Raw genomic sequence first — 22,958 nt, forward strand, 5'->3', positions numbered from 1 at the left:
GTTGAGCCTTGCTACACTGCAGAGAGGGAGAGATCTGAGCAAAGTCACCTAAGGATTGGGGAGTAGGGCACCATAAGGCAAAAGGGAAAGGCAAAGGACCCCTTGACGGTTAAGTCCAGCCAAAGGCGACTATGGGGTTGCGGCTCTCATCTCGCTTTCAGGCCGAGGGAGCCGGCGTTTGTCTACAGACAGCTTTCCGGGCCCTGTGACCAGCATGACTAAACTGCTTCTGGAGCAACGGGACACCGTGACATAAACCAGAGCGCATGGAAACACCATTTACCTTCTTGTAGCAGCGGTACCTATTTATCTACTTGCACTGGTGTGCTTTCAAACTGCTAGGTTGGCAGGAGCTGGGACAGAGAAACGGGAGCTCACCCCATCGCGGGGATTCAAACTGCCGGCCTTCTGATCAGTGAGCCCAAGAGCCTCAGTGGTTTAGACCACAGCACCACCTGCGTCCCTAGTAGGGCATCATAAACAGGTGGATGACACCCTCCTCTGCTTCCCTTTCTCATCAATGGTTTTATTTTTATCATATGGCTCTGTCAGTTGCCCAGAGGCTTATGGGGAAAGCACTATATGATTTTAGACACCTGCTGAAAACCTTTGGCAAGCCTACCCATACATATAATTTAGTCACTTATATTTGTTTTAAAAGTTCTATTGATTTCATTTGAGTTTTAATTTGGATGGTTTCGCTTTTTAAAAATTGGCTTGTGGGTTTTAGCTGTGTTTTATCTACAACTTCATTTCTAGGCTGTCTGGAGACCTTTTTTGATCAGGGGGTTTATAAATAGTCTAAATAAAACAATCACAATAAAACCAATCCTTTAAATGAATAAAAGCTTTGTATCTTGCTCAATTTCAATGAAACCAAAGTGAGACACGCAAGCATTTTGTGCTGCAAGTTTTTCCTCCCGGGCTGCCTGGTTCAACATGTGCACAAGTTGTCACTGACTTGCAGCACTGAGAAAGGACTTGCATTGGGGAATGAGATTCGTGTACAGTCGTACCTTGGAAATCGAACGGAAGTCCATTCCAAAACGTTCGGAAACCTCCTGCAGCCAATTGGAAGCCGCGGAAGATGTTCGGGTTCCAAAGAACGTTCGCAAACTGGAACACTCACTTCCGGGTTTGCAATGTTCGGGAGCAAAAACACCCGCATAACAAGACATTCGGGATCCAAGGTACGACTGTATTTATTAAGCATCACAGATAGAACTTGCACGTCATGTCAACTCAAAACATTCCCCCCCATACCCCAGTGGATACAGTTCACACATTTGGGCGATGTTCATCAGGTTATGAGAGCTCAAGCATGCGAACACAAGCCCCTGGGAGCAACAGGTGTGTCTCAACCAACAATGGTATAAGTAAAAATGCACTTACGGCTAGGGCAATATGAAGAGAACTTTTGTTGTTATGCACGACCTAAAAGGACATAGCTGCAGAGTCTTTGCTCAATTTCTACCTAATGAATACTACCCCCTAACTCACTGGCCGCTTTCACACATAACAATAGACCCGACTTTTTGGCTTATCACAGTGTGAATGGGCAGCACACAATTGCATGCTGTCCAATCACTCTTCTCCTGGTATGAGTGGGTTAACCAAGCCAGCAAGCTTTGCCTGCCCATTGCATTCAATTCAAGCCAAGATATTTTGTTGGCTTTTTGACTGTGCGGCTTGTAAGGCGGTAGCAAACAACCCTTGGTTCATTCATAAGAATTTCTGGTTTGTTTATCCTGCTTACACAAGGAGAGAAGCAGAGGAAGCAATTGAACACCATTCATGCTCAATCACAGTAAGTAAGAAAGTCTGCTTGCCATTAACGTGTTAACACAGCCAGTAAGTCTTTCAAACTTATTCTTGAAGGCGGGTAGAGGAGCAAAACGTGAAGTTACAAACTGCTCCAGCATCTACTCTTATTTAGCGTCTATAAATAAATTACTATTGTACAATTGGAATTGCTTAAATTTGATTGTGAAATATAGTTTGGGGGGGGGGGGAATCCCAGAGACTATGAGCCTAATAAAAACTTTCAAGTTTGAAAGATGCAATACAGTGAGGAAGAGAAGCAGATTAAATTACCACAAATCTTCCTCCTTTTTATTATAACGCATAAAGTACACCAGAACAATACATTGGACATAAATATAGCCACATCCGTTTACATACTGTCTAAAGCTGTTGATTTGAATGAATGTAATTTTTAATGGAGAAAATAGATGGGAAACTTAATCCACCCTGAAATTTGATCATCAGATTACTTCGTGAAAGCTGAAAACAAGTCATGGAACAATATGAGGAAGGGGAGGGGGAAGCTAACCTGTGTCTGAGGTCTATGGAAAGAAGGGATATTTGAAAGATTCCAGATCTCACTAAAGGGAATGTCCAATCGCGTAAATTGCTTTCTCAAGTTTGGTACAATGGGGGTGGGGAGCCCACACACAAAACTAAAGTTCAGCGGACACAAAATGCCATTAACCCGAGAAGCCAGAGCTGTGTGACTGGCAGGAAAAGCAGAGGCACGGATGACAACTTCTGCACCAGGGGTCTTGAACTCCTGTTTCGAATATGGAGATTAGAGATTCACAGGTTTTGCCCACAGAACTCCCCATCGTTTGTCAAAGGCAGATTAATATAATCCTGGTGATAAAAGGCTCTTAATTAAAAATGCTGGGGGGGAGGAAGAAGAAAGGGGGGGGGTTAAAACTCTACACCTGAGGCAATGGAGGACTAACTCCCCCAAAGCGATGCTAACAATTCAACCAATCAATAACGACAGCTAGAAGGCAGGAAACACTACATAGCCAATGAAAAAGTATTTTCATGATTATGATTTATTGTTTTGCTGGGGTGGGGTGGGGGTGAACAACAAAAGTCACAAACAATAATAAAAGCAACAGCTGAACAGGAGACTTCCTGTCTTGCAGCCTTTATTCTTCAAGCCTTATATACCATAATATATATGGTGAACGCTATGTGGTCAAAGCTAAATGCCTGACTAGAATAGCTGAATGATGCAGATGTTTGCAAAGGCGTTTTGGTTAGATTCACCTAAATGTTCCCTTTCAAACACACAGTATCCAAAGCACATGTTTAAAAGACTTTTATACCACTTTAAACAATTAAGGAATCCTGGGAACTGCGGTTTGTTAAGGGTGCTGAGAATTGTAGCTCTGTGAGGGGTCTCCTCCTAACTCAAAGCATATTGCAGTTCTCAGGATTCATTGGGAGAACCAATGGTGGTTTTCTGAAACAGGGCTGTGAAGAACACCCCCACCCCCCCTTTATATAGTAATATTTCCAAGACGATCCAAAGATAGATCTTTTAACCAGATCTCCTTTGGTAAAAGATTTTAATACGTTACTTTTCTCCCTAGAGCTTGCTACTGGATATTCCTACTGTTTCCTTTACACGGAGATAGAGAGAGATGCAGTGGCGTAGCGTGGGTTGTCAGCACCCGGGGCAAGGCAACTAATTTGGACCCCCCTAACCCGTGGATTTGCGCCCCCTAACCCGTGGATTTGCGCCCCCTAACCCTAACCCCCAGATGTTGCGCCCGGTGCGGCCGGCCCCCCCCTGCACCCCCCACGCTACGCCACTGGAGAGATGTGAAGTTTAACCCTGGTCTTTTGCACATAACACACAGTCTGATAGGTATAGCTGCAACAAATAAATAAATGAAACACAGCTTAGAAGAAATTTTCGCTTCCAGCTGAAAAGGAAAAAGGGAACAGTAGAAAGATCAATGTTTTTATCTGGAGAATTGGAAAGGAAGGAAATACAAAGCTAATTTGTATTTCTCATGTTCAGTGTGCATTTTTTGTCAGTTTACATTTTCAACTCCAATTTGGGGAATATATACGATCAGATGGCAACTGGATACTTGGAACAGTGAACCACCCCCAGATTTGCAAATACCATTTCCTCCCACAAGGCTGTCTGCATTCATGGCTAACTTTTTTTATAGTCCTCTCTGGCACCCTTAGTCGCCTCTCACACTTTGTTTCTTTAATTTTGGAAATTCAGTACTACCTAAATGACTATTATTATTTTTTTGATAGTAAGTAATCAGTACTGATATACAGATGTGAGTTTCCTACTTGTTAAATAATAAGACTTAAAACGACAAGATTTTTCACAAGTACCTTTCTGTGATAAAAGTTCATAAGTTTATATAGAAGCAAAAAGCTTGTTTTTGAGGCCACATGCTAGAACAGTCTTTCAGTTATTTTCCGGGGGAGCTTTCAATATTATTAATTTTTAAGTGGAATTTATGTTTTAATCTATTTGCTTAGCTTTGTATTGTTTTTAATCGTATTCCCGATGGCTTTAGGTGTCTTCTGTGCAGCAGAGAATGTAGTATAAATGCGATGATAAATTAAAGCAAAGAAACAAACAAATAAACAAACAAACCGGGGGGGGGGGGAGAAAGAGAAATACTACTACTTTGCTGATTCTTAAGAAAACATTTAATTAAAATATGCACTATTCTAATTCAAACTTTCTGTAAGCCTTGGTTCAATGGTCAGGGATGATGGAAGCTCTAGTCAGAAAGTACAGTGGTACCTCGGGTTAAGGACTTAATTTGTTCCGGAGGTCCGTTCTTAACCTGAAACTGTTCTTAACCTGAAGCACCACTTTAGCGAATGGGGCCTCCTGCTACTGCCACGCGATTTCTGTTCTCATCCTGAAGCAAAGTTCTTAACCTGAGGTACTATTTCTGGGTTAGCGGAGTCTGTAACCTGAAGTACATGTAACCTGAGGTACCACTGTATTGCTCGGCCCTGCTGTTCGCCTCGACATAGTAGTTCCACCCTTATTTCAGACATCGTGATACAGCAGTATATTGTGCTCTTCAGTGCCAGATTTACGTATAAGCTAAACAAGCTATAGCTTAGGGCCACACTCTCTTGGGGAATCCCCCAAAAATGTTTTTTAAGGAAACAAAAACTGGATGTACATTTCCAAAATATAAGATAAAAACCAAATAAAATAAAACCTACATACAGCAACAATGTTTTGTGTCATGTAGGCTCCTATAATGTAAGTAATGAGGCCCACCTGCTAGCCTGCTCCCTAAAATATCACTGGTTTGCTCGTTTCTATATATATAGGGTGCCTACATTCTGCATGTGCAAATGGTTTTAGATACCAATTAGGTCCATAAATTACCATATAACATATATTCAACACAAAAACAGCGACAATTTGTTGTTGACAAAGGACAGCTGGACATATAAAGGGCCATATGACCTTTAGTAGCTTAGGGCCTCATCAAACCTAAATCTGGCCCTGGTGACATAGGTTGTGATGCTGGAAACCAGATATTGCCCAGCCCTAATCTAGATGGCAGGGATGTGGGTGGCGCTGTGGGTTAAACCACAGAGCCTAGGACTCGCCGATCAGAAGGTCGGCAGTTCGAATTCCTGCAACAGGGTGAGCTCCCGTTGCTCGGTCCCTGATCCTGCCAACCTAGCAGTTCGAAAGCACGTCAAAGTGCAAGTAGATAAATAGGTACCGCTCTGGCAGAAAGGTAAACGGCATTTCCGTGCGCTGCTCTGGTTCGCCAGAAGCAGCTTAGTCATGCTGGCCACATGACCCAGAAGCTGTACACCGGCTCCCTTGGCCAATAAAGAGAAAAGAGCGCCGCAACCCCAGAGTCGGCCACAACTGGACCTAATGGTCAGGGGTCCCTTTACCTTTAATCTAGATGGCACCAAATTGGGTACACACTAATCTGGCTCTTCAATAACTAGCCATGTCCTTTTGGATCTTTGCCTTTGAAATCAGAACACATGCAATGGGAGAGGCCAAGCACGCGTTACGAAAGACTTTCGTACAAACGTAACAAAACAATGCTGAAATAAAATGTAATCAATGAGAGATTTCAATCTTATTTTAAAGAAAGTTATTTCTCCGCTGGTGCCGACTATAATCAGCAGGCATCAACCTCTGCCCCAGTGGCTGTGCCAGGGTCTTTTCTGCTAAATGTGTCGCCAGCACTTCATAGCATGTGCCAATAGTCCTTGCAAGAGCGTGGCAAGGCACCTAAAATAATTAACGCAAGCCTGAGTTAACTTAATTATATGTTACTGGCAGCATGGCTTGGGAATTTATTTGGGGGGGGCAGTGGCGGGGAGGGAAAGGTTGGTATACGAGACCGGCAGGAACTGAGGAAGGCAAGGGCTAGGACAGTCAACAGCAAAAAACAACAGCGGCCAAACTAAACCTTGCTGGATGCAACTTAGTTTGTCTTTCTCCTGGCAGAGATTTCGCTGATCAGAAGTGGCAGCTCCTCGCCCCCTGCCCATCTCCCTCCCCAAACAAGCAGGACAAGAGGCACTTGGCAGGTGGCTGCTGGGATGCCACAAACGCATGGCAAGCCTCTCAGGTGTCTTGGTACCGCCATCCCAGAGGAACCTTGGTTTACAGATTTCCAAAGAGGGCACTGGAAAACGCCGTCGCCTGCAATGCAGATTCCAAGATACTTGTAATTGTTGTTCTTTAGAGTCCAGTACCCAAGAGGTTTTGTGATCCACTGCGTCACCTTGAGTTGTGGCTTCTACAGGTTACCAAAAATATAGTAAAGATCACCAAACCTCTGACCTAGCAAATGTATCGTCAAAAGAAGTAGTTATACAATGCAGTTTTCTTAAGAGTAGGGGGAAAGGGCGGCACAGCCCAAACGGTGAAGGAGGACTCAAAGAAGGATAAAAATCTCTAAATGCTGACAGCTAGCATAGGTAGCTACAGACCCTTAATGTCCAAACTAAGATGGGTAAGAAGTCAGGACCAGTGCTGGACATATAGCAGTGTCAGGACAGCATTGTTGTATGCTTACATTGTTGTCGCTTGTCCTCACTCACCCCACCCCACTGTCCTGCTCACAATAGTGAAGAACATACTTACGTTATGAATGGCTCGTGTGACCATTAAGAAGAAGAGGTAGGAATAGACCACTATAGATGTGGGCTGTCCCATGATCAAGTGACTTTTCTTCTTTGAGTTCTCAAAATTCTTAAACTAGCTCAAGGTCATCACCTGGAACGGGCCAGATGTTTCACAAAGAATCAATCACAGTCAGCGCATCATTTGGAAAATAAAACTTTAGAGCCGTCTTGCCCAAAAATGTCAACTAGACATTCCGTTTTCCTGACTGTAACCTTGGTTTGGGACGCGGGTGGCGCTGTGGTCTAAACCACAGAGCCTAGGGCTTGCCGATCGGAAGGTCGGCGGTTTGAATCCCCGCGACGGGGTGAGCTCCCGTTGCTTGGTCCCTGCTCCTGCCAACCTAGCAGTTTGAAAGCACGTCAAAGTGCAAGTAGATAAATATGTACCGCTCCGGCGGGAAGGTAAACAGCGTTTCCGTGCGCTGCTCTGGTTTCACCAGAAGCGGCTTAGTCATACTGGCCACATGACCCGGAAAAACTGTCTGCGGACAAAGGCCGGCTCCCTCGGCCAGTAAAGTGAGATGAGCGCAGCAACCCCAGTCGTTTGCGACTGGACTTAATTGTCGGGGTCCTTTACTTTTAACCTTGGTTTAAGAAGTCATTTGGCTCCTAGCTTCTATATCTGAGTTTCTAACGCTGCCAAGTGAGCACAAACCCATCCATCATGCCCCAGTACTGTACATAACACAAAAGCAGCAACAGTTTGTGTTCTCAGAGTCCTAAGAGGGAGGGTAAATTAATAACGATTGCTTACTAAAGTTAAGTTCAAAAGTCAGCAGAACATGAGTGCATGAGAAAAGAGACAGAAAGAGAGAACAATTACCATTTCCCCAACTTCAGTCTACAGCCACAACTCCTGCTGTACCACCTGAGAAGCACCGTGGGCTGCAGGTGTCTGCTATGATCCTCACGTTTGTAAGCAGACCGGGATTAAGTTACATATATGGATCAAAGCAATCAAGACTTCCGACTGCAAATTTCACATGGTCAGATACACAAACACAGAGAGCAGGGCTGGGTGTGATTATGGTTGCTGGGTTGTGGAAATAGCCGGGCTTAATTCACTGCGAAGCGATTAACCAAGTGCAGATAAAAGGAAATGAAAAACAACGCAGCCCTCAGATTTCCCACACGCTTCAGCAAGCTGAGCAACATCGGTCACCTGCCTTGAACCCCACCCTTGTTTTCTTCCCCTACTCGCCCTCCCAAGTTTGAGAGCCCTCACCCTAAAGCGACACGTTAAATAGCAATGAGAAATGTGTGGCAGGAGTACAGGAAAGCAGGTAGATAGGGAAGCAAGAGTTCAAGAGCACTTCAGATTTGCTCATTCCATGCTGCACAGATAGAGGGGGAGGCACTTGAAAGGAGGCGACGAGCAAAACAAAGGGAGAAATGGATAAAATAGTATAGGAAGGTATTATAATAGGCCACATAGCTATGCCTCTTGCCCTTGGATAGCGCCTTCATTTTCAGGTGAGGGTGACCGGGTAGATGTAAGCCCTTGAACTGACCAAGGCTGAAAAGCCAACAGCATTGGTTGTGCCTGCTCATTAACAGGTAAAAAAGGTCCAGTCTGTCAGCATCACCCTTCAGCCAGTGCCACCGACTGGACTCTTCCACTTCAGCCCAACTGGGCCAGGCAAGCTGGGGTAGCACTTCCAGAGACCACCTTCTGCACAGGAACAGGTCTAAGTGCTGTGGACTCACAACTCAGAGTTGTGAGCACCAGATTCACTCCCGAAGACAGTCGTTGCACAGCAGAGCATAAACCACTCGGAGAACAGCTCTGTAGAATAACTACTTTTATTCTATCTACAACCATCATACAAACTATATACAGAGCTAAATGGAGAAGTTGAACTGCACTGAGTGTCTGCAGCTGCTCTTAGCAGCAACCTTATCTATACAGAGATAACACACTCTCTAATACTCAGTCTCTCTCTCTGATGTAAGGCTGAAGCGGAATAAGTAGTGAGCAGAAACCGCTCCCCTCTTCTCTGGAGAATCAGCAGAGAACATGAGCAGATTCTTGGAATGGGAGGGGTGAAATCTCCTCATCGTGGCCAACTCTGGGGTTGCGGTGCTCATCTCGCTTTATTGGCCGAGGGAGCTGGCGTACAGCTTCCGGGTCATGTGGCCAGCATGACTAAGCCGCTTCTGGCGAACCAGAGCAGCGCACGGAAACGCCGTTTACCTTCCCGCCAGAGTGGTACCTATTTATCTACTTGCACTTTGACGTGCTTTCAAACTGCTAGGTTGGCAGGAGCAGGGACCAAGCAACGGGAGCTCACCCCGTCGCAGGGATTCGAACCACCAACCTGATCGGCAAGTCCTAGGCTCTGTGGTTTAACCCACAGCGCCACCCGCGTCCCTTTTAACAGGTATATGGCTATTAACTTATGAACTGTCAGCGTAGCCAACTTCTTACTGCAGCTGAAAGGTAACCAAGAAGTCGAGATGTAATTAAAGAGCAATGTTCACATGGTGGCTGGCAGGACTGGGGCTGTTGCAGCAGCCCCCTTCCACTAATATTCCAGCAACTGGCTTGCTGTTACCTTGCTTTGGCTGTTAAAGACAAGACAGTAGGAGCCATTTTTGGTCGTGCCCCACACCAGTGACCCCCTCTTCCCAACAGCTGCATATTCATCCTTCAAAAGCATTGGTACCTTGTTTGGGGAAAACAAATGAACATTTGTGGAACGGCACTCCCCTGCTGCTTGCTGCATGTGCACAATCGTGATGATGAGAGACTAAAATACAATGGTACCTCGGGTTAAGAACTTAATTTGTTCCGGAGGTCCGTTCTTAACATGAAACTGTTCTTAACCTGAGACACCACTTTAGCTAATGGGGCCTCCTGCTGCCGCCGCCACGCGATTTCTGTTCTCATCCTGAAGCAAAGTTCTTAACCCGAGGTACTATTTCTGGGTTAGCGGAGTCTGTAACCTAAAGCGTCTGTAACCCAAGGTACCACTGTAGTGGGAAATGATATACAGTGGTACCTTGGTTTACGAACTTAATCCGTTCCAGAAGTCCATTCTTAAACCAAAACCATTCTTAAACCGAGGCGCGCTTTCCCTAATGAGGCCTCCCACCACCGGCGCCCTTCCACCCGTTCAGCTTCTGTTCTTAGACCAAGGTAAAGTTCTCAAACCAATACACTATTTCCGGTTTTGCGGAGTTTGTAAACCAAATAGTTCTTAAACCGGACTGTTCTTAAACCGAGGTACCGCTGTATAATGAAATGAAAAGAGTGTTTAAAATAACCTTTGTAAAAAACACCAACAACCCAGAAGCTTTTCTTTTGAGTATTATAGGGACAGAATTATCTAAAATGTATAGGAACTTATTTATTTATGCTACTACAGCAGCTAGAATGCTACTCGCCCCAAAATGGAAAGAAGCAGAAGTCCCAGCAAAGGAAGAATGGATGAAAAAACTTATGGGAACATGCAGAAATGGTAAACTTACTGGAAGTAAAAAAAATAATCAAGGTAACAAACTTCTTTAAATAAAAGAATAGAAATGGTTTATTGAATATTTACAGATAAATTATAAACAGATAAGATCATTGGCAGGACTGTTGTAATAACCTGCAGTTTTGTAAGAGTATATATTTAAAGCAGATGAATAAATGAGCAAATTTAGTTAATGCAGGGGATATTAAAAATAAATGTAAGGAAATGTACGAAAGAGGGGGAAGGAAGTCAAGTTTTGAAATGCAGAAATGATTGTAAAATTAATGAAATGTTTAAATTTGAAAAGTATAAATAAAATTTGAAAAATAACTAAATAAAATAGTGTAATTCTCTTAAGCTTTTTTTTTTTTTATGTCACACTCCCAGGCAGGTTGGACAACCAAAGCCTGTATCTCAAGAGGTAGCCTTCCTGGTGTCACATATTGGGTTTTTGTGTGTGTGTGTTTATGGGGGTGCATGCACGAGAAAAACATGGGAATGAATGGAATAGGCAAGGCAAACCTGCTGTGGGCAATATGAAGCTGAACGACAAACCCAATCTATCCATCTGGAAGGACACAGCCTCCAAGTTTTAAACACTTATAAAAGGAGCCTGGGGCAGACATCAAAAGACAGTGTAAATGAAGGTTTGTCATAAAAGCTCAGAGCACTGAAGGAAATGCAGCTATCATTCGGGAGTATATATATTCCGCTCTCTTTTTGTGGCCACCAAGAAATTATACAACAGCCTACCAAGGCAGGATTTGGAATCCTTTGATCAGCTCTGGCCACTTAAATAAAAAATATTGAAAGGATATACTATACAGAAGGAACCACAGAGTGCAAGAAGAAGATGTGGGCTGTGGGAATGTTAGCTGTTGAAAAAGGGTGACGGGTGTTATCCATGCTTCTTTGAAACTTTTTAATCTTCCTCCCCCTTTGAATTATAAACGTGTGCAGGTCTGAATGGATTACAGAGGACAAACGCTGTACAACTTCTTATACAAGTGTCAAACTCACTTAGAAGGGAAATGAACTTAATCTAAAAAAAAGTTAAAACGAATTCAAAAGGCATCTGACCCCATACTGCACTGAAGTCTTTAAAAAGAAAATTTACCACTGATTATTATATTATATCATATATCTATATCTATATCTATCTATGTAAAGGGACCCCTGACAAATAAGTCCAGTCACGAACAACTCTGGGGTTGCAGCGTTCATCTCACTTTAAAGGCCGAGGGAGCCGGCGTTTGTCCGCTTCTGCAGACCGTTTTTCTGGGTCATGTGGCCAGCATGACTAAGTTGCTTCTGGCGGAACCAGAGCAGCGCATAGAAACGCCGATTAGCTTCCCACCGGAGCGGTACCTATTTATCTACTTGCATTTTGACGTGCTTTCAAACTGCTAGGTTGGCAGGAGCTGGGACCGAGCAATGGGAGCTCACCCCATCGGGGGGTTTTGAACTGCTGACCTTTCGATCGGCAAGCCCAAGTGGCACAGTGGTTTAACCCACAGCGCCACCGGCATCCCATCCATATATATATATATATATATATATATATATATATATATATATACACACACACACACACACACAAATTTATTATTTATACCCCGCCCATCTGGCTGAGTTTCTCCAGCCACTCTGGGCGGCTATTCCTATAAAAGCTTACAGCGCAGTGGATCATATATTATAAATAGAACTGACGTTATCAATATAAACCTAAAGAAAGAGAGGGAAAGAATTGAAATTGGGGAGTTGATCAGGAAAGCACCTGACCATTTACTTTTTCTACCCTCGAAGTCTGTGCACAACTGCGCACATGCTCCCAAGTATTCAGAACAACCCCAAATATAGGAAGACCTTTCAGTAGCGTGTGTGGAAAAACCTACATTATGGTACTGGAAGAACTGGCCAGCCGAACTACTTTAAACATTTCACTGCTTTTGGTGTGTGCTTAAACTTCTCGCTCTGAAATTAATGGGAAATTAAAGCGCTCAACTTCAGCTGTGCCACAGCCAATATTTCCTTATCTTTCTTGGGTCCATGCTGAGAAAACACAACATCAATAAGCGAAGCAGAATGGAAGGGCATAATCCTCTCGATCTGACAGCTCGCCCTCTTGCTTCTTCATTTACTCCCACCTCAAATATGTTCTAACATGTGTGCACCCACTGCTCTTTTTGCCTACAAAAATATAGGAATTTTGTCAGCATATCACTGGGGATGCTGCATGATCAGCTGAGACACCACAGGAAGTGAGGGATAAGAAGAAATGAAGGTTAAGAGGAAACAGCATCTCTTTTCTGCCAAGAAGAGTCAGAGATAACCTGGAACTTCCCCCCTAACTTATTTCACACATTCATTTGTTTGTACTGCAGCCAAGGTAATAGAGATGTTTACCACCATTCAATTTCCCAATTTCCCACAGCCAGTTTAGTCTCATTTGCATCGTCAAAAGATGGGGGGAATGACAGCCCCTCAATCTCATGCTGCCAAGGTGGTTTGTCACTTCCTAGAAACTCTTCTCTCATAGTTCTGTTCTACATTACAGTCGTACCTTGGAAGTTGAACGGAACCTGTTCCGGAAGTCCGTTCAACTTCCAAAACGTTTGAAAACCAAACTGCAGCTTCTGATTGGCTGCAGGAAGCTCCTGCAGCCAATCACAAGCCACAGAAGCCCCGTCAGACGTTCAGGTTACAAAAGAATGTTCGCAAACCGGAACAGACACTTCCGGGTTTGCGGCGTTCGGGAGCCAAAACGTCCGAGTTCCAGGGCATTTGGGATCCAAGGTACGACTGTATACTTTGGTAATTTCTAAAGCTCTGTTCAAGTAAGATGAAGCTTTTACTTGTTATTTTTTGCTGGTGCTGCAGCTTCCTCTCCCGATCTCACTGCTAGAGTTCAAAAGACTAACACAATCAACATGGCCCTGTGAGCTTCAGAGCATCATTTAGATAGGGGCTGGCTTTGTGGGTTTACTTTGTGAGAGCTAATCTGTTGTTGTTGTTCTTCTTCTTGTTGTTGTTTTTGTTATGAAGTCAATCAAATGACGCTGAATGCAAAATGGTGGCTCAAGTAGTGGAGTCAGTTGCCCACTGTACCTTATGATTCATGCACTGGGATGGCCCTCTTATACAAGCACAAATCAACATTTGAGTCGCTGCAAACCAGAGATTCTAATAATCTAATTCTATTTGGCAGAGGAGAGCTTCTGCTCTTGTTGATCTTGTTAAAGAACTGGGAGTCAAAAATGTATTGCTGACTTACTGTACATCACCTAGTTATTTGTGGGTTCAGAATTGGCCTCCATGGTCACTGACGGACTCACTGTTAAAACCATATTTATGGAAGCCAACCTTGCTTGGCTATGAGTCATGGCCAAAGAAGAAAGAATAAGACATCAACTAGTCTTTAACCAGTAGATCTTATCTACCTTCTGCCCACCCCAAACCAAAAAAGGAGCAAGTTTTCAGCAACCACTCAGAAAACTGGACCTCGACAGAAAAGTTATATCCTGTGTCTCTTGATCTTTGGCACCAACACAGCAAAAGCCTCCTTATCTTCACAATGAGACAGAGGAAAAGGGATACGAAACCTATGAGATAACTAAGAACACATCCCCAATTAAGAGGTTGCTGTGACATCAATAGCAGGTTATGCAAGTGTCCTATTGCTACTTTATCTGATAGTGTTTACATGGATTTTCTCTCCAAATAATTTATATATTAACCAATATCCAATTCTTAAACTCCATGGGGTGTTGCTAATTGTTTTCTTTTTAGCATAAAAGCATTTCAGCATTGCAGATAACATTATGCCTAAGAATTTCTGTTTGCTATCCCACTAAAAAAAGTATGAGCAAAGTGTGTGTGTGTGTGTGTATGTGTGTGTGTGTGTGTGTGTGTGTGTGTGTATATATATATATATATGCAGGTTTTGTTGTCTTCGGGTGTCTTCCCGTGTAAGAGTTGGGGTGTCTAGGCGACGTTTCGACGAGGTCTCACTCGTCATCTTCATCTTCACCTCGTCGAAACGTCGCCTAGACACCCCAACTCTTACACGGGAAGACACCCGAAGACAACAAAACCTGCATTCCTGTACCCGTGAAAATCTACGAAAGCAAATATATATATATATATATATATATATATATATATATATATATATATATATCGCTTTCCCTGTGTTTGCATGTGCAGCATTTATGCTTTTACCTAGTAGCTACTGTGAACTTTGAACAAAGACAGGTTTCTAGGAGTCTGCTGCCGCCTGGCAGTGGTACCTTGGTTTAAGAACAGCTTAGTTTATGAACAACTTGGATTAAGAACGCTGCAAACCCGGAAGTAGATGTTTTGGTTTGCGAGCTTTGCCTTGGAAGCAGAACATGTTTCGCTTCCTGTTGAGTGTGTTCCATTTGTAAACTGAGTCCCCCGCTGCTATGGGAAAGCACACCTTGGTTTAAGAACACTTTGGTTTAAGAACGAACATACGGAACAGATTAAGTTCGTAAACCAAGGTACCACCGTATAGTATTCATTCAATCAGAAACACTGAAGAATTTTACAAGCAATATTTACCAGTTCCAAATAACAGGTTCAGTTTTGGGGTACTGTGAAGCTACATGATGAAGATATGAGCACCTCCTTATATAGGAAACCTACTGACTTGCTCACTCCCAGCTTTTTATTCCTAATGAAAATATTGTGTGGGGTTGGGGTGGGGATTTGCTGCTCCTTGCGCTAGCTGAGAGGAACAAGGTGTGCTCACTTTAGTCAGCCAGAGGGGGGGGGGAGAATTTATTATTTATACCCTGCCCATCTGGCTGGGTTTCCCCAGCCACTCTGGGTGGCTCCCCACAGAATAACAACAACCACCACCACCACCACCATTAAAACTTCCCTAAACAGGACCGCCTTTAGATGTCTTCTAAAAGTCAGATAGTTGTTTATTTCCTTGACATCTGATGGGAGGGCGTTCCACAGGGTGGGTGCCACTACTGAGAAGGCCCTCTGCCTGGTTCCCTGTAACCTCACTTCTCACGGGGAGGGAACCACCAGAAGGCCCTCGGTGCTGGATCTCAGTGTCCGGGCTGAACGATGGGGGTGGAGATGCTCCTTCAGGTATACTGGGCAGAGGCCATTTAGGGCTTTAAAGGTCAGCACAAACACTTTGAATTGTGCTTGTTAAATCCACTGTCTCTAGTCAAGGTTATTTGTTCTGGGCTGCTGCCTTCTGTTTCTCAGTATTCCCTGGAATTGCAGCTGCATCTACTCACAGCCAGAGCCATATTTTGAGGTGAAGAGCAGAAGACAGGGAGATGCACCCCAATATTTTCCTGCCCCAGTAGAGCTCCAAGCAGCTTCCCATAGTGGAGACCTTACAAACCTCTAACAATGACCTTCCAAGTCTAGAGGGGATTTTAATGGCCAAGGTGTGCACAGTTCTTAGGCAGTTGTGTGGAGAAAACAGAGCTCCATGAAAAAAGCTTTCACCTCAGCCAAGCTCTGCTGAGTCACAGCAGACACTTTTCATCTCAGCCTCCTCCTGATGCAGTGGTTCTTGATAAAGGAAAACCTCGTGTCTAAGGAGAGAAATAATAGATGGTCTCGGGTGTTGCAGTAAATTATCAAAGTGTGTTGCGAGGGCTTGGGGTAAAGTCTATTTTTGTTGCCATCGGCTGGCTTTTACCTTCCTTTTCTTGGGCACTCCGGAAAGAAAAATAACACTTTACTGTGAAAAAAACTTGCAGCAAACGCTCTGGGAAGGGGAGGGAAAAGATAAAATAGAAGCTTCTGTTTTGCACATTACTGGCACCACAAACTGCACTCCGAGTGGACAAATATTTTTCTTGGCAGGTACAGGGCACAAGTGCCTGATTCAGGAATAGCTGGGAAGGGTATTGTAATGCTTTCTATCCTTAAAAAAGAAAAGAAAAAAGGAGTATCTATGTCTCACTTTTCTAAAAAAAGACATTAACATAGCAGATTGGATGGCAAGGAACAAGAAACCTTCTGCGGAAACTTGATAGTGAGCACAGAGACTTCGAGATAGGAACAGAGAGGTCATTTCCTGCTGTCACAAAAAAGGGTTGTTGTTTTATTTATTTAAAAATAACCTGATTGTCATAATGTGATTACGCATTCCACTACACTGTGGATGGAAAGTGATGTACAGTGGTACCTTGGGTTAAGTACTTAATTCGTTCCGGAGGTCCGTACTTAACCTGAAACTGTTCTTAACTTGAAGCACCACTTTAGCTAATGGTGCCTCCTGCTGCTGCCGTGCTGCCGGAGCATGATTTCTGTTCTCATCCTGAAGCAAAGTTCTTAACCTGAAGCACTATTTCTGGGTTAGTGGAGTCTGTAACCTGAAGCGTATGTAACCTGAAGCATATGTAACCCGAGGCACCACTGTATAGACTCCAAGTAAATTAGTATAAATGTATAAAACAGAATCAGATACATGTTGGAAATGTAAAGAGAAAGAAGGCACCTTTTGCCAGATGTGGTGGTCATGCAAGGTAGCGAAAGCTTTCTGGGAAATGATTTAAAGATAGCCTTTTTTGGGGGAAACCCTGGAAGTTTTCATTTTAGGGGTAATAGTGATGAGGTACCCAAAGCACTATTTCTGGGAAAAAATGTTTATGTCTGCCACAACGGCTGCCATGATGATTTGTGCTCCCAAATGGGAAAAAGATACAGTTCCAACCAAGGAGTAATGGCAGACTAAATTGATGGGCTATGCAGAGATGGAGACACTGACTGGAAGACTAAAAGACCAAGAAGAAAAGAAATCCAGGAAAGAATGGGGGAAATTTGTGGAAAACCTGAGAAATTAGAGTGGTACCTTGGTTTATGAAATTAAGTCCGTTCTTAAACCAAGGTGTGCTTTCCCTTAGCAGCAGGAGTCTCAATTTACAAATGAAACACACTTAACAGGAAGCAAAACATGTTTTTATTCCAAGGCAAAGTTCACAAACCAAAACACCTACTTCCGGGTTTGCAGCGTTCTTAATCCAAGCTGTTCAGAAACTAAGCTGTTCTTACACCAAGGTACCACTGTATTGTAAACTTAATACATTAGCAGGATTAACGCAGAATGAGTGGTGAAGATATATATGAAAAGGATCTTTAAATGGAAAAAAATAAACAAATAAGGGAATAATCAGAATATGCAATACTAAAGATAAAACATAAGAAATCAAAGAAGGGGTGGGTGGGAAGTAGATTTGATGGGTTGACTTTACTGAAATTGTTTAATCGTTGTAAAACTGATAAAATTTAGAAATAAAATAAAATATAGGTGCAATTAAAAGAATGTTTTCTCCCCCCCCCCAAAAAAAAGAAAAAATGTTGAGCACAATGGCTGAGAAAAAGTTTCTGACTTTACCAGCAGAACCAGCACATGCACAAAGAAAAATGGAACCAGGCAGGTGTCAGTGGGGATAGAGAAAGGCTATTCATCAGGAAATAAGGATTTGTTTTAAGTTTTTCGTGTGTGCTAAAACTCAGTCTAAAGTGCGTTGGTTTTTTTAAATTGTTTAACCACATCAGTTAACAAACATGTATACATATGCTATAATGTTATTGTTTCAGTTAAATAAATTGTTTAAATTGTTATTAAGGAAATGATTGTTTTTCACGTTCCAATAAAGAACAGCAGAAAAAGTTGTCCAAATATAAACAGTTAACTTATTAAACCTCACAATAATTTCTTAATTATCGGTCTGTGTATTTCTAATAGTATAACCAAATTAGTAAATTTTTGATATAACTGTAAAAACCACTTTGAAAATTTATTATTCCAAAAATGAAACCTTCATCTGGTTGTAAATATTAAGATTATACCAGCAAGAATGAGTCTTTCTGTAAAAAAAAAAAAGATTTAAATCAAGTCTGTTTGGCCCTAGACTTCTGTATCTTTCTGGACCCTTTGCCTTTTAAAATTCCATGGGAGCATCTGCTAGGATGTGTCTGCAGTTGCTGATATAGTTAGCTCAGGGGGCAAGAGTGGCTCTATCCACCCAGACCAGGCATGTCCAAAGTCCGTTTCGGGGCCTAATCCCGCCCACCGGTTGGTTTTAATCCAGCTCCTGTGGCAGTTTATTTCCTGGGGCAAAATCCTCAACAACTCCAACCCTAAAAAAACCCCTCAACAACTTTGGTTGGCCCCCACGGTCCTTCACTTCATCAAATCTGCCCCTCTTTGGAAAAGGTTTGGACACCACTGACTTAGACTGACTACTGATCTTCCTCAAGCCCCCTGCGTCCTTGATTGTTTTTTTGGTTTTACCTACTGGCTTGCCTTTTGACCTTTGCCCATTGGTTTGTATTAGTTCAACCTTAAGAAATGAGTTCTTACTTGGTCTGACTTAGTCCTATTAACTTTTGTCCCATGCCTCTTGTCTCACCTCGGACAGCTGATGATGTCCCAGCCCTGACAGTGGGGAGGAAGACCGCTACTGCAGAGCAATCACTTGCAAGATTTGTAAATGCAGCCTGCAGTTCATGCTTTAGAAGGGAAACAATACACCCAGCCTTTGGAAAGTATTTCTGGCGAGTGTTTTCAACAGCCCTTGAAGATTAACGACACTTATATGGATCCACTGTAATTAAAACAATCTCTAACAACCCTGATTTCTGGCAGAACATTCCTCTTCCTGAATATTCTCATTTCTATTACCGCTTCAATCGACTGTACATTTGAAGTACGTAAGTACATTAACAGTGCAAACCTAACTCCATGACAGCATCAGCTATAAGAACAGGGTGTGTTCACTACAGCGGCAGGTGGAGAGAGTAACTTCTGGTTGTGGTGGTGATGATGGAGGTGCCCAGTAAGCTCTTGCTGTTGGTAAGCAATAGGTAAAGGTAAAGGGACCCCTGACCATTAGGTCCAGTCGTGACCCACTCTGGGGTTGCAGCGCTCATCTCGCTCTATGGGCTGAGGGAGCCGGCGTACAGGTTCTGGGTCATGTGGCCAGCATGACTAAGCCGCTTCTGGCAAACCAGAGCAGTGCACAGAAACGCCGTTTACCTTCCCGCCAGAGCGGTACCTATTTGTCTACTTGCACTTTGGCGTGCTTTTGAACTGCTAGGTTGGCAGGAGCTGGGACCGAGCAACGAGAGCTCACCCCGTCGCGGGGATTCAAACCGCCTACCTTCTGATCGGCAAGTCCTAGGCTCTGTGGTTTAACCCATAGCGCCGCCCGCGTCCCATTGGTAAGCAATTCAAATCCCTCAAATGTGGTGACAACAGGCCACTGGTTGCTTTGCATCTCCTAAGGAGTCCAATTCTTGGACCCATCAGCAGTGGCGGAGCAAGCCGATTGGGTGCCTGGGGCGGCGTGCGTGCCCTGTGCCCAGGGGCGGGGGAAACTGGGGCAGGACGCTCCTTGGGGCCTCTGAGGAGTCTGCCTGCCTCCTCCTGCTCAGTCACCCTACAGCTGAGGGGGAAGCGGCAGGCGGACCATTTGGGGCAGCACGGAGTCTGTGGGCGCCCAAGGCACCGCGTCGCTCCCAGGAGGGACGTGTGGCTCAGGAGTGCTGCAGGCCCCGCGGTGAGTGCTGCCCGGCATTTTGTCCCCCCCCCAGTGGTGACACCCGGGGCAGACCACCCCCACCGCACTCCCCTTCCTCTGCCCCTGCCCATCAGCAACAGCAGCCAAAAACATTTGCAGCAAAAAGTTCAAGGAACAGCCACTAACCACATCTCCTACTGTGGCTGGCATGAGCAAAAGGGCTTGGGGATGGTGCACTGCACACTCTGCTTTGTGTTTGTCAATCTGTTAGTGCACTTCTTGGTATCTCTGCAAAACTGACACGTTGTGCTGCAGTTTAATTGCTATGGGAGGAATTCAACATTGTGCAACGTCCCATCATTTTGGCTTGCCAGTGGAACGATTCCCATATTTCCTCCTCTCCCCAGTCCACTGTTTTGGAGATTCTCCTGACCTCCCTACCCTCCTGAGATAATTAGATAATTTTGGGGGGTGGGGTGGGGGGAGGAGAGCAGTGAAACCACACTGTGCAAGTGGAAGGAACCACACAGGGCTTATGCTAACGGGACTCATTAGTTGAATCCTGCCCTCTGCGGTTTTCATAGCAATAGCTATGTAGTTTTAATTGCTAGGGGGTCTCCAAAAGACACTTTTTTTAAAAAAGCAAGCTGAAACAAACAAGGATTCTCAAAGTTAATACAAATTCAAGAATTCATCTCCCATTACAACCGTGTACTGTGTGCACTCCAAAGGTCCTATGTGAATTTGCACTGGTATAAAATTATTCATGTAATTTGGAACTTTGCAAATAATAATCCGAATGCATAAAATTATGAACCGAAAAGCTACGCTCTTCACATTGTCAAATTGTAAAGCAAGTCATTTACGCTGAAAACAACTACTAAATTACAAAATAATAAATTAAAACATATGAGGATATCGCATTGGCCCTACATTTTAAAGCAAGCTGATATAATCTCGGCATACTATGCCTCCTAGGAATTATGTAGTCATAAATCAAAAAAGGAAACATTAATAACCTCTTTGACAACTTTTCCTGAAAAGCTCCCAAATGCATTAAGGTATGAACTTGAAGTGCGGAAGTTTGCAGAACAGAAACTTTAGCTTTAAATATTTGTTTCAGTATCAGTTCCCAAGGATGGCATTCAACTAAGTTTTACTCAGCACAGACCTATTAAACAGTCTGTTTATTCATTTCCAAAACTTAAGTTGAATAAGTTGAATATCATCTTTTTAGAGCCCACATTGTTTCCTCTATGGGGGGAAAGTGCCATGTGGTGTAAACAATAGTTTTAGCTTGGATGTTCTTAATTGGTTCTAATATAAGCCACTTTAGGTCATTCTGAGAAAAATGGCTTAGCAAACATTTAGGTAGGTAGGTAGGTAGGTAGATAGACAGACAGATAGATATAGACATTACGACAGGTGTCGCCAACCTGCTGCCCATGGGCCACAAGCAGCCCACGGGGGTTGTTTAAATGCCCCCCCGAACCGTGCCACCCGCTCGGTGAGTCCCCGTGTGCTGTGCTAAACTGGTGCAATGCAGAGCAGGGACTCGCTTCCGCGGCGCTGGAAATCGTGCCTGCGCATGCGCAGTCGCGATCCGGTCCACAGAGTGATCTCCGCAGCAGTGAACCGGCCCAGGCGAGGTAAACCTTGCCGACCCCTGCCTTACGGTTACTGAAGGGAGACAAAGGGTTTTGCAGACCTTCCTCTGTGTAGGAGAAGAGGAGATTCATGGGCAGAGCAGGAGATCTCATCCATAGGGGCCTCCTCATTGCACCCAAGGAAACCTCTGCTGTTTTCCCTCTGCAATCGATGCTCTTGTGGCAGGGAGAACAAAATGCAGACATTCCAGAGGCATGTCAGGGCAAATCGAGAACACCTTTGGATCCTAAAGCCCCCTTGATCTCCCAGAATATGGTGGTGGGGAGAGCAGGGGAGGTTTGCCAGGCCCAGGGGTTTCCCCTTTTGCCACTTTTGGATGCTCCATTGTTCAGTGCTCAGGTCTGCACCATTTGAAAGCAAATATATGAAGCAGTGTCAACAGGTGGGTTGATTTAAATTAATGGCTTAAAACAGCCTCTCTCCCCCCCTCCCCTCTCGCTGATTAAAATCACCTATATTTGAACCAATTCATCCATCCTGGCCTAATTGTATATGTTCCTTACGTTCTTTAGAAGTAGCCTATGACAGAAAGGAGGCCTAGACATCCTCGTAAATAAATAAAAACACATGCACACATATTACTCTTCCCAATTAATGTGCACATTGATTGGGATTACCTACGCTGCACATATAACACAACCTCCTTGATTAACACTGCTCATTAACTTTAATGGTCCTGAATTCCCGCCTCTCCAATTTGCCATACAAGAAAAAGACCCAGGGCTGTATCCAATCCTGCTGTTCCGCTCACGGAACTGACTTCCAACTTGTTGCGATGGATCTTGCCCTTCCCCTTCCTCACTCCCTCAAAATCTGCTCCAGAAAGCAAAGCCCCGAGCAGATTTTCGAGGTGGAATGGAGGAAGGAGAGGAAAGGGAAGGTACACAGTTCCACTGCATGAGACAAAGACTGCTTGTGCATCACCGAATGAATCCCCAAGGTCAAATTACGTACCATTGGCAAATTTAACTCGATTACGAGCTTGTCCTCAAACAGAGGTTGCTTATACACATAAGAACAGTGGCGATCCTCCTGTCGTGTCTGAACTCCACATTTTATACCCCTCTCAGCTGTACATGCAAACTCATCTCACGCACACCCTCTGCTTTTGGTGTACTTTCAATCAATGTCTTTATCTCGCCCTTATGCACCACCAGCAATGTACAAGTTTTCAGTTTTCAAAAAGCCAGGGACTTTCAGCTCTGCAATACCCTTCTAGAAATCCAAAAGCAAACTAAGTCACCACCACAATCCAAATCAATCAGTCTATGGCTAGTACCATAAAGCCTAGAAAATGGCGGAAGGGATTTCCTTCTTTATCAAGCAGTGCTGAGAATGCCAA

At 43.9% G+C, this 22,958-nt stretch overlaps 1 protein-coding gene across 6 annotated transcripts in view; it reads right to left on the reverse strand.

Annotated features, from left to right (window-relative positions):
* Nucleotides 1-22,958, reverse strand: part of ZNF462 (zinc finger protein 462) — a 143,769-nt gene that overhangs the window by 23,379 nt on the left and 97,432 nt on the right. The gene's annotated exons all lie outside the window — the stretch shown is intronic.

The sequence above is a fragment of the Podarcis bocagei genome (genome assembly GCF_964188305.1).
Source record: "Podarcis bocagei genome assembly, chromosome: 17".
NCBI classification, from domain to species: domain Eukaryota; kingdom Metazoa; phylum Chordata; class Lepidosauria; order Squamata; family Lacertidae; genus Podarcis; species Podarcis bocagei.